The sequence below is a fragment of the Capsicum annuum genome, chromosome 3 (assembly GCF_002878395.1).
Source record: "Capsicum annuum cultivar UCD-10X-F1 chromosome 3, UCD10Xv1.1, whole genome shotgun sequence".
Lineage (NCBI taxonomy): Eukaryota > Viridiplantae > Streptophyta > Magnoliopsida > Solanales > Solanaceae > Capsicum > Capsicum annuum.
Window position 1 is genome coordinate 248,088,998 of NC_061113.1, and position 9,084 is coordinate 248,098,081.

The window sequence follows — 9,084 nt, forward strand, 5'->3', positions numbered from 1 at the left end:
CCCTGGGAAATGTGTATACATACTGTTGTCTCAAAGAATTATTGATAGGCATATGTGGCTGATTTTGAATTACGCCCCACCAGAGGCACATAAAAAGCGTGTGTGAATTAGAAATTTAATCCAAAACCACATCCATCCTAAATCAACAACCACATATTTCGTATATTTCTATAAAATGGGATCTCAAGAGAATAATGTATACTTAATTCATATCATTACCTCAAATAGGATCTCGAGAGAATAAAGTATATCTAATTTATATCATTACCTCAAATAAAATAGAGAGGTTGTTTTCGATAAACTTTCGGCTCAGAATAAATAACAATATAACAGACGAAAAAATAAAAACAAACAATGAAAATGATATCACTTCCCTAGATAATAAAAAAAATAAGACACCCACAAACTAATACTATAAACTTGATAGGATTTTTGTCATGATTTTCTTACCAAATTTAAGTTTTATTTTTTTTATAAGGAAAATAAAAATAACACCGTAATTATTTTTATTTTTACTAAAGGAAAAATATAAAAAAAAAATCATATTTAGCAAACCTTTTTTTTGGAGAAAAGTTTTTGGACATCTATAAATAGAAGACTCTCTTTTCATACCATAACACAATAACAACTATAATGTAATCCTTAAAGAGTCTTGTTTATGGAGATATTTTCTCTCATAGTTTTTTAATGTTTTCTTATTTAGTTTTTAATATGTAGATCGATTGACTAAATTATATCAATAATATTATATTTTTTTAGTTTAGTTTTGTATCGTCTGAATTATCACCTTATTAGTTTGCAAACTTTAAACTTCTGCATGACGCTCTCTCAATTTTAAATCCAACAAGTGGTATTAGAGTCATGGTTCAATGGTTTGATGGTTCAAATTGAGGACATGTTGAGATTAAAGTTGCAACCAATTGATGATGATAAGATTTTTTGTCCAACTATATGTGGAGAAGAAGTTTTAAGCATATTTCAACATTCTTGTTGTTGCATCTTTGAAAATAAAAATAAAATATTTATTCTTAACCATAATATTTTAAATCTTATTTTTAACCACGGCAAGCGACAGTGCCGAAGATTATGTAAAGAACAAAGATCATGCGTGCGAAGAAGGTGGATCAAATTATATCATGAAAATCAAGCCAAAAAAGAGAAGATTTGATAGGGCTTTTACCCTGATTATCTTACCAAATTTAAATTTTATTTTTCTTATAAGAAAAATAAAAGTAACACCATAATTACTTTTATTTTTCCTAAAGGAAAAATTATACTATAAAACTTTTTCATATTTGACAAATATTTTTCTTGGTGGAAAGATATTGGACATCCATAAATAGAAGATCCCTCTTCTCGTACCATAACACAATAATATCTGCAATGTAGTCCTTAAAGAGTCTTGTTTTTGGGGAGATTTTCTCACATAATTTTTTAATATTTTTTATTTAGTTTTTAAAATGTAGGCCGATTGATCAAACCATATCAATAATATTATAATTTTTTAGTTGAGCTTTGTGTCATCTGAATTATCACCATATTAGTTTGCAAACTTTAACCTTCTGCATGACGCCCTCTCGATTTCGAACCCAACAAAACTAACTATTCAAAATCATAGACATCACCAAAACACCACGAACAAGAGACTACAAAAAACTACAGGCATAACTATAAACAAAACAGTCTTTCCTATTATTACGGACATACTCCTACACCCTGTGTGAATAAAATTCGAAAGCAAATTAAAAATAAAATTGGTCCACAATATGAAAGCTATTTGAATGTTATTGAAAAAAAAAAAAATAGAGAGAAGAAGAAGAAATTGAAGTTAGTCATTGCACAAGACTGTGAAATACAATTCTTTACTTAATTATGATCTATTAATATGAAATTTCACTTGTATAACACATATCGTGATTTGATATGAAGAGTATGAAAAAAATAGAAGTTAGTCATTACACAAAACTGTGAAATACACTTCTTTACTTAATTATGATCTATTAATATGAAATTTTACTTGTATAACACATATCTCTTTACTTAATTATGATCTATTAATATGAAATTTTACTTGTATAACACATATCGTGATTTGATATGAAGAGTATGACACAATTTATACTCCATTTATCATGTAACAAATGAGCCTCAATGTATAGTGTGTTTTTGGTTTTCTCTTGACAGGTCATTTTTTTTACAAGCTAGTGATATCATGACATACGATGCTATTGCTTAAATTTTTATACAATGCTATTGCTTACATTTTTTAATTATTTAGAAGAGTAAAATTAAAATTTATTTTTAGTGAAAGTCGCTTTTGACATTTTTAAAATATATGTGATAATTCAACTTATTCCTAGCCATTGATTTAAGATCGATGAAGGGATTTTATGTGGAGGGAGTATTTATTTTTCAAATCCAAAATGTTAAAGAGGATAAAGTGAGTTTTTTTTAATGAAAAATTTGATTGAGTGATTTTATACTAGAAAGAACTAACAGGATAAAATGCAAAGCACAAAAAGTATATCAATGGGGGTGAGAAAAAAAATAAGCCTCACTCCAATGTAGAAAGAAGTAAAGAACCAATATAAAGTACTTGAATAATAATAGTGTCTTGGATGACATAAAGATTCACGAAATACCGGCCTTGAAAAGGATTCTTATTTGGACTAGTATTACAATTTACAGCTACAATTTAAAGTATTTCATCTGGGACTCAAGAGGTTAGACTTTATGCCTATTTTCTTGGTAATTAATAAACTCAAGTTTGCTATAGAAAACTGAGACTGTGGGTGAATATACCAGCAAAAACATTCATTCGAGTTTTAGACAGAGATAAACCAACCTCTAAATCTCCATCAAAGTCCTTCGATTTACTAAGAGACTGTTGGGAATAAATCCTGACACGAAAATAATATTGCGGTAATAAAGAGCAATAAATCTGACAATAATAATATGGTTGAACAACAAGAACAATAAGAGAAATAAACACATCAAGATTTTTACGTGAAAATCCTTCTAAATAAGGGAAAAAATCAAGGACCAAGAGGAGCAACTGATATTACCATAATAAAAAATTTTATACCATAGTCACAAATTGACAAGGGCGGCTCAAGCGCACTAGAGGCCTAAGACCTAAATCAAACGGAGGTCTTAAATTTTTACGTAAAATTAACTTTTTTTTTATAAAATCTATTGTGTTCAATCTTTTTTGTGACACAATACACTAGATAAATCAAACTTCTTCTGATTATCCTTTTTTATATAAAAAATTTTATTTTTTCTACAAATAACATTTAAATCTTTTAGAAAAATCTATAATTTATTATATAAATGAAACCCCTCAAATTTGAGCCTAAGCCCCTGCATGCAGTCCAAATAAACATGTTTATACCAGTAGCAAGCACTATCCAGGTGAAATTTAAGAAGGAAAAAGGCAAAGAAAATTATACATTTGAGTCGCTCACGGTCTTTTAGGACCGAAATCAAAAAGTCCTCTACGCTGTCAACATGTTCATCACGGAGGCGATACTTACTGCCTCTACCTATGTTTTGTAACCGCTTTACTCCATCGGATAGACATGGTGGATCATGCTTCTCATAATCTGCAGAGAGAACCAGCAGTAATCAGTATCTACTCTAGTAATGGTTTAATTTTCTCAGATTTATCTTCTCAATTTGCCCCATCAGTACTCAAATTTAGAGAGAACTAAGCTACAAATTTGAAATTTGAAGTTCAGCAAAACCAATATTAGCCATCAATTCCATGTTGTTTTCTTTACCACACCAATATTGTTTTCTTTGCCACACCAATCCTATGACATCTAGTATAACCATCTTTTTTATTACCTATCAGATTTAGTTCTGTTTCTAATCTCCAAGTGCAAGATCACAATATGTCATCCTTTGAGATTGACCTTCTTAGAATCTTAGCGAAATTTACTCTCATAAGTTTAACCATGGTACCATGTTTGGCCAAGTTAGATTACTTGTCTAATATTTGTATCTTATCTAGTCTACAACTTCACAGAGAAAAGACAAGTGTAAAATGGAGGATGCATGATTAGAAAGCTACTTACATAGTTGGTGCCCATCCGTGACAGTGAAAGATTCAGTCCTTGCTTCTTTAACTTGAATACTATTGAAATCCTAGTCTTCATAAAGACTGAAGAATGTGCAACCTTGCATGGACATCCCAGTCTTCATATAGACTGAAGAATGTGCAAATCTGATCTTATCTATATAACCAATGACTTTATTACGTCTCACATGTACACTTTCTGCAAGAAGAGACATTTTTCCTTCCCTCACTTGCACAACATTGCTACAGAACTCCTCCGATGTCCAATTAGCTCCGTCATCATCTCCAAATTCTCCCTTAAGAACAACTATTTCCACTATAGCTGAGGCTTCTGGCCCAGAGTCAAAAATTGCTCCAGTGTATCATCAACTAGAGCCACTTCAATAGAATTACCTCCATCTCTAATTTCCGCTCCAGCAAGTACAGGAACAGATACTTTTGCCAAGGAACTTCAATTTCAAGCTTCTTGGTTTAGGAGCTTGAATATCTTTTTCAGGTTTTCTGGAGAAGAACATGTCTCAGGATAAGAGATTGACTACATAATTCATTGTGACATTATCACTGGCTAAATGGAAAATAGGAAAACAGGAAACCCCCGAGAATGGATATCACCCCTTAGCGAACAAAAACTTCTACTCTGCCAATTCAAGTTCGCTTTTTACATGAACCAATAAAGTAAATTTAGAAGAAGTCTTTGCAATAAGGACAACAAAGTCATAGAACTAAATCCCCAAGATTTAAGCAGAATAAACTTTCTGGAGGAATTAGTTTCATGTTTTAGGTGGCCTTTGTTTTTGAAAGTTGAAAACCTGAGTTTCCTAAACAAAAATGACACCTTATTAATTCGGAATTTCAGCTGTAAATTAAGTAAGTCATGATGATTCACACGACAGATTAGCAGACGAACACCCGACAAATATTTCACCTGCGGATCAGCTTTGTTGATTTCCCCAATTTTAATGTTGCTAATGATACTAGTCAATTTTTTTTTATCTCGACTAAACTACCTGGTAAATTGAAATACTAGCCGATCAAAATCCATTTACATTTGAATTTGAGTGGAATCTAATTATTCATATTCACAGAGAAAACAAATGTACTTACAACATTATGAATCAATATTTCCAAACGTTGGCTATAGAACGCGATTAAATGTTTTGATAACCATCACCTCCAACATTTTTTCCACGCTAAGTACAAGTAAAGAACAGAGACCTACAAGAATTAAGAAATACAAAAACAGAAACTTGTCAAAGCAAAAGAAATTGTCAGATCAAGAAAAAGAAACATCAAACAGAAGCAATAGTCAGATAAAAAAAGAATCTTGCTTTACTTGGGAAAGACTATTCAGTATCCAAATGAAGCTGCAGAAAACCGATCAGTCAGATTCTCTGTGGCATACTCCTAAACATTTGCATAGGGTGGGTAAGGTAAAGGAGGAGATAAAGTATTTCTTTTTTTGTACACCCCTCCATCCCACATTTTCGGTCTTTGATAACTCAAACTCAGGCCTCAACTTTCGGGGCTCACAACCTTTAAGTCCTTAACTTTAAGGCGAATGGTGCGTACCGTTGGAGCAAATCCGTTTAGTCTAAGGTAAAGGAGTATTTTTTTATTAATAGTGTTAAATGACCACAAAAATTTAGCTCAAATTTGATCATATTAATAAAAAGATTGTATTATTCTTTCTTTTCAAATAGATAAAGTTATTTAATTTTTAAAGTAAAAAAATAAAAATATCAAAAAGTTAAATAGTTCATAATGTGAAGATAACTTTTTTCTATTGTGACAAAAAAATTGTGGACTAAAGGACTTTTCCTTTTTTTACTTTCAAAAGAAATTGAGAACGAGGGAAGAAAAAACAAGAAAGGAATTCGAATGTACTGTTATGATCTCGGACAGAATAAGCAAATCATAAATAAAATAATAATAATAATAATATAGAGATTTTATGTGAAAACTCTTAACGGAAAAATCACGAGCAGAGCTAGATGAAATTCAGAGGAATACAAGGTACTTATATAATAAGTACTTACAATAGTCTCAATTTTCTGTTTGTATAAAAATATCTGAAACAGCCCACTAAACGTACTTATATAATAAGAAAAATCACAGAAACTAGCATCTTTAAAACTATAATTACAATAAATAGCAACACTTTTTCAAAATTACAACTTATAGTAAAAGTAGCAATATTTTACCTACTTCATAGTAATAGAAGAATATGTATTTTTCAGTTGTGCATATGTATTTATGAGTAATACATATATATTTGTATATGTATTTATGTATTTATGTAGCAACATTTATTTAAACACAAATACAATTTGCTATTTTTCGTAATTATGAAACTGTTGCTATAAAAGTCATAATTAAGGCTACAGAGTTGTTATTTCTGAAATTTTTCCATAATAATACATGCGTACAAATAAATACTAGGCCCACAAACATGGATTGCACCGCATACTTTTTAGTATAAATAACATAAATACCAATCCTTTTGGAAGTAATTATACACTCTCTCATTTTTTTAATTACTTTACTCTCTCTCCCTATTAATTAAATCTAACCTTTAACAAAAAAAAAATTGCCAAAACCAATCGACATTTATCTACCATCTATAAACTGCAACAAAATAATACGATGATAGAGACATCAAAATAATATAATTAAATCTAACCTTTACACAAAAATTTTCTCAAAGTCGTCTGACATTCATCTACCACCTGCGAACTATATTAAAATAATACAATAATAAAGATATCAAAATAGGGTGAAAATCATTTTCACCCCCCAACTTTGATTAAAAAATCAAACTCCCGCCTCAACATTGAACACTAATCATATTCCCCCTTTTATCCCATGCAATGTCCATTTTGTCCTTATAATTTTAATCCTATATTTATGTAATATTTTTTTATATTATATGTAATGAATATTTTTTTAACATGGATATTTGTAGCATTTTATTTAATTTTATTAACTTTATAAGCAAATTAATATTTTCTTAATAAATTTATCCCAAAATTCAATGTTAATTTTTAAGATCGTTATTTTAGTATTATATGTATTAAAGAGTCGTTTGGTGTGAGGAATAATTATAATAATTCAGAGATAAAGTTCGTGATTATTTATCCTGCGTTTAATTAGACTTATTAGGTAGTCTCAAAATTATTTGTCACACCATTTATACCACAGTGATGAGATAAGTTATCACACATACATGTTAGTACAACTTATTTTGTGATAACTAATTTCGGAATAACTTGTTTCCAAACAACCCACCCCTAAGTGTGTATATATACATATGTATGTACATGCATGTGCGTATATTTTCATGTTTTATCACTCTCTTACTAAATTCGTTTCATATTACTTAACTTTTTATTGATATAACACAATCCTTAAAAAAATTTTACTTAGAGGTATATTTTATTAAATTAACCTTATTAATGATAATTTGAAACTTTAAATTTATCTATACTGTTACTTTATATAGTTATTTAACACTAAAGGGTAGAAAGAAAACATAATACAATTCTTTTGATTTCACAAATTGAGCAAATAAATTAAAATATTTATTTTTAGTATAAGAATCAAGTGATAAGAAACGATATTATCTATTATCTATATCAGTAAGTAAGTTGTGATTGTCATTAATAGAGTATTACATATTTTATAATTTATATAATAAATATAATCTTTAAAATTTGACCTTATTTTTATTCGAGAAAAACATCTAGTACCCCCGAACTATGACCAAATTTATTACAATACACGTTAACTTCACGGGGGTCCTATTACCCCTTAAACTAAATTTTAGCGTATTTTTGTCAATCTTTTTAGCTAACGTAATACCTTTTGTCAATCATTTTAGATGGCGTGACACCTTTGATGTGAGCTACATTTTATGTAATAAAGGTGTCACATTAACACAAAAAATGACAAAAATACGCTAAATTTGAGTTCAGGGGATAGTAGGACCCCTGTGAAGTTGGAGTGTGTCGTAACAACTTTGGCCATAGTTTGGGGTGGTACTAGAGGCTTATTGCTTTCATTTATTGTTTGTATTTTTTTGCATTTAAATATGTTTATAAAATTAGTATTACTTATTATTTTCACTTGTAAAATAAATATTATAGTTTTGGTTATTATTAATAAAACTAATTTTCTTATCATGTTAATTTACTTCATAAAGATCATCATTAGCTTATATACTTAATTAGTATTTCTTACTTTTTTCCTAGAAGATAATGTTTATGTTTTTATAAAAATTTTGTTATATGATTTTTTTTTTAATGAAAATATGATGATTTTAAAGAAGTTAAAAAAAAAAGAATAAAACAATTGATGATAAAGGGTAAAATAGGAATTTTAAAAAGTCAATTAGGATAAAGGGGGAGTATGATTATTGTTCAAAGTTGAGGGGGTAGTTTGATTTTTAAGACAAAGTTGGGGAGGAAAATGATTTGACCCTATCAAAATAATACAACTAAACTTAACTTTTACACGAAAAAATTCTCAAAACAGAGATATAAATACAATACAATTAAACCTAACCTTTATCTAAAAATTTTCTCAAAGCCGACCGACATTCATCTACCACATATAAATTCATCTACCACATGTAAATTCATCTACCATCTGTAAATTCATATACGACGTGTAAACTATAAATATATCTTGATTAATAAATAAACATGTCTATTACACTATAAATATATAGTCATTGGATTAAAATTCTACTTTCACTTTTTTTAATCTTATTTTTGAATAAAATTATTTGATATCATTAGAATTCAATTCAGTTAGTACTTTTCTAAAAGCTAGATTGTTAATTTAACTAAATATCCTAATATTATCTCACGTGGATAAAAGAAAAAAAAAAGAAATTTGTATACAACTAGAGTGGCTAGACAATTTTTTTATTACGAAATATAATCCAAAGAATTTGATAAAGGTTATAAATAAGTCAATTTCAAATTATTTATTATACATAAGTC

At 28.8% G+C, this 9,084-nt stretch overlaps 1 long non-coding RNA gene across 3 annotated transcripts; it reads right to left on the reverse strand.

Annotated features, from left to right (window-relative positions):
• Positions 1 to 2,163: 2,163 nt before the first annotated feature.
• On the reverse strand, positions 2,164 to 5,664 carry LOC107862437. 3 transcript variants are annotated; one of them, XR_001671990.2, is made up of 5 exons: positions 5,415 to 5,654; positions 5,186 to 5,296; positions 4,080 to 4,582; positions 3,453 to 3,605; positions 2,164 to 2,900 (listed from the first exon to the last, which is right to left on the reverse strand). It is a non-coding gene; the product is annotated as an uncharacterized LOC107862437 (long non-coding RNA). The 3 variants fall into 3 exon arrangements; XR_001671989.2 differs by lacking the exon at positions 2,164 to 2,900 and having other exon boundaries at positions 3,369 to 3,605; positions 5,415 to 5,664; XR_001671991.2 differs by lacking the exon at positions 2,164 to 2,900 and having other exon boundaries at positions 3,369 to 3,605; positions 5,186 to 5,327; positions 5,415 to 5,656.
• Positions 5,665 to 9,084: the final 3,420 nt, after the last annotated feature.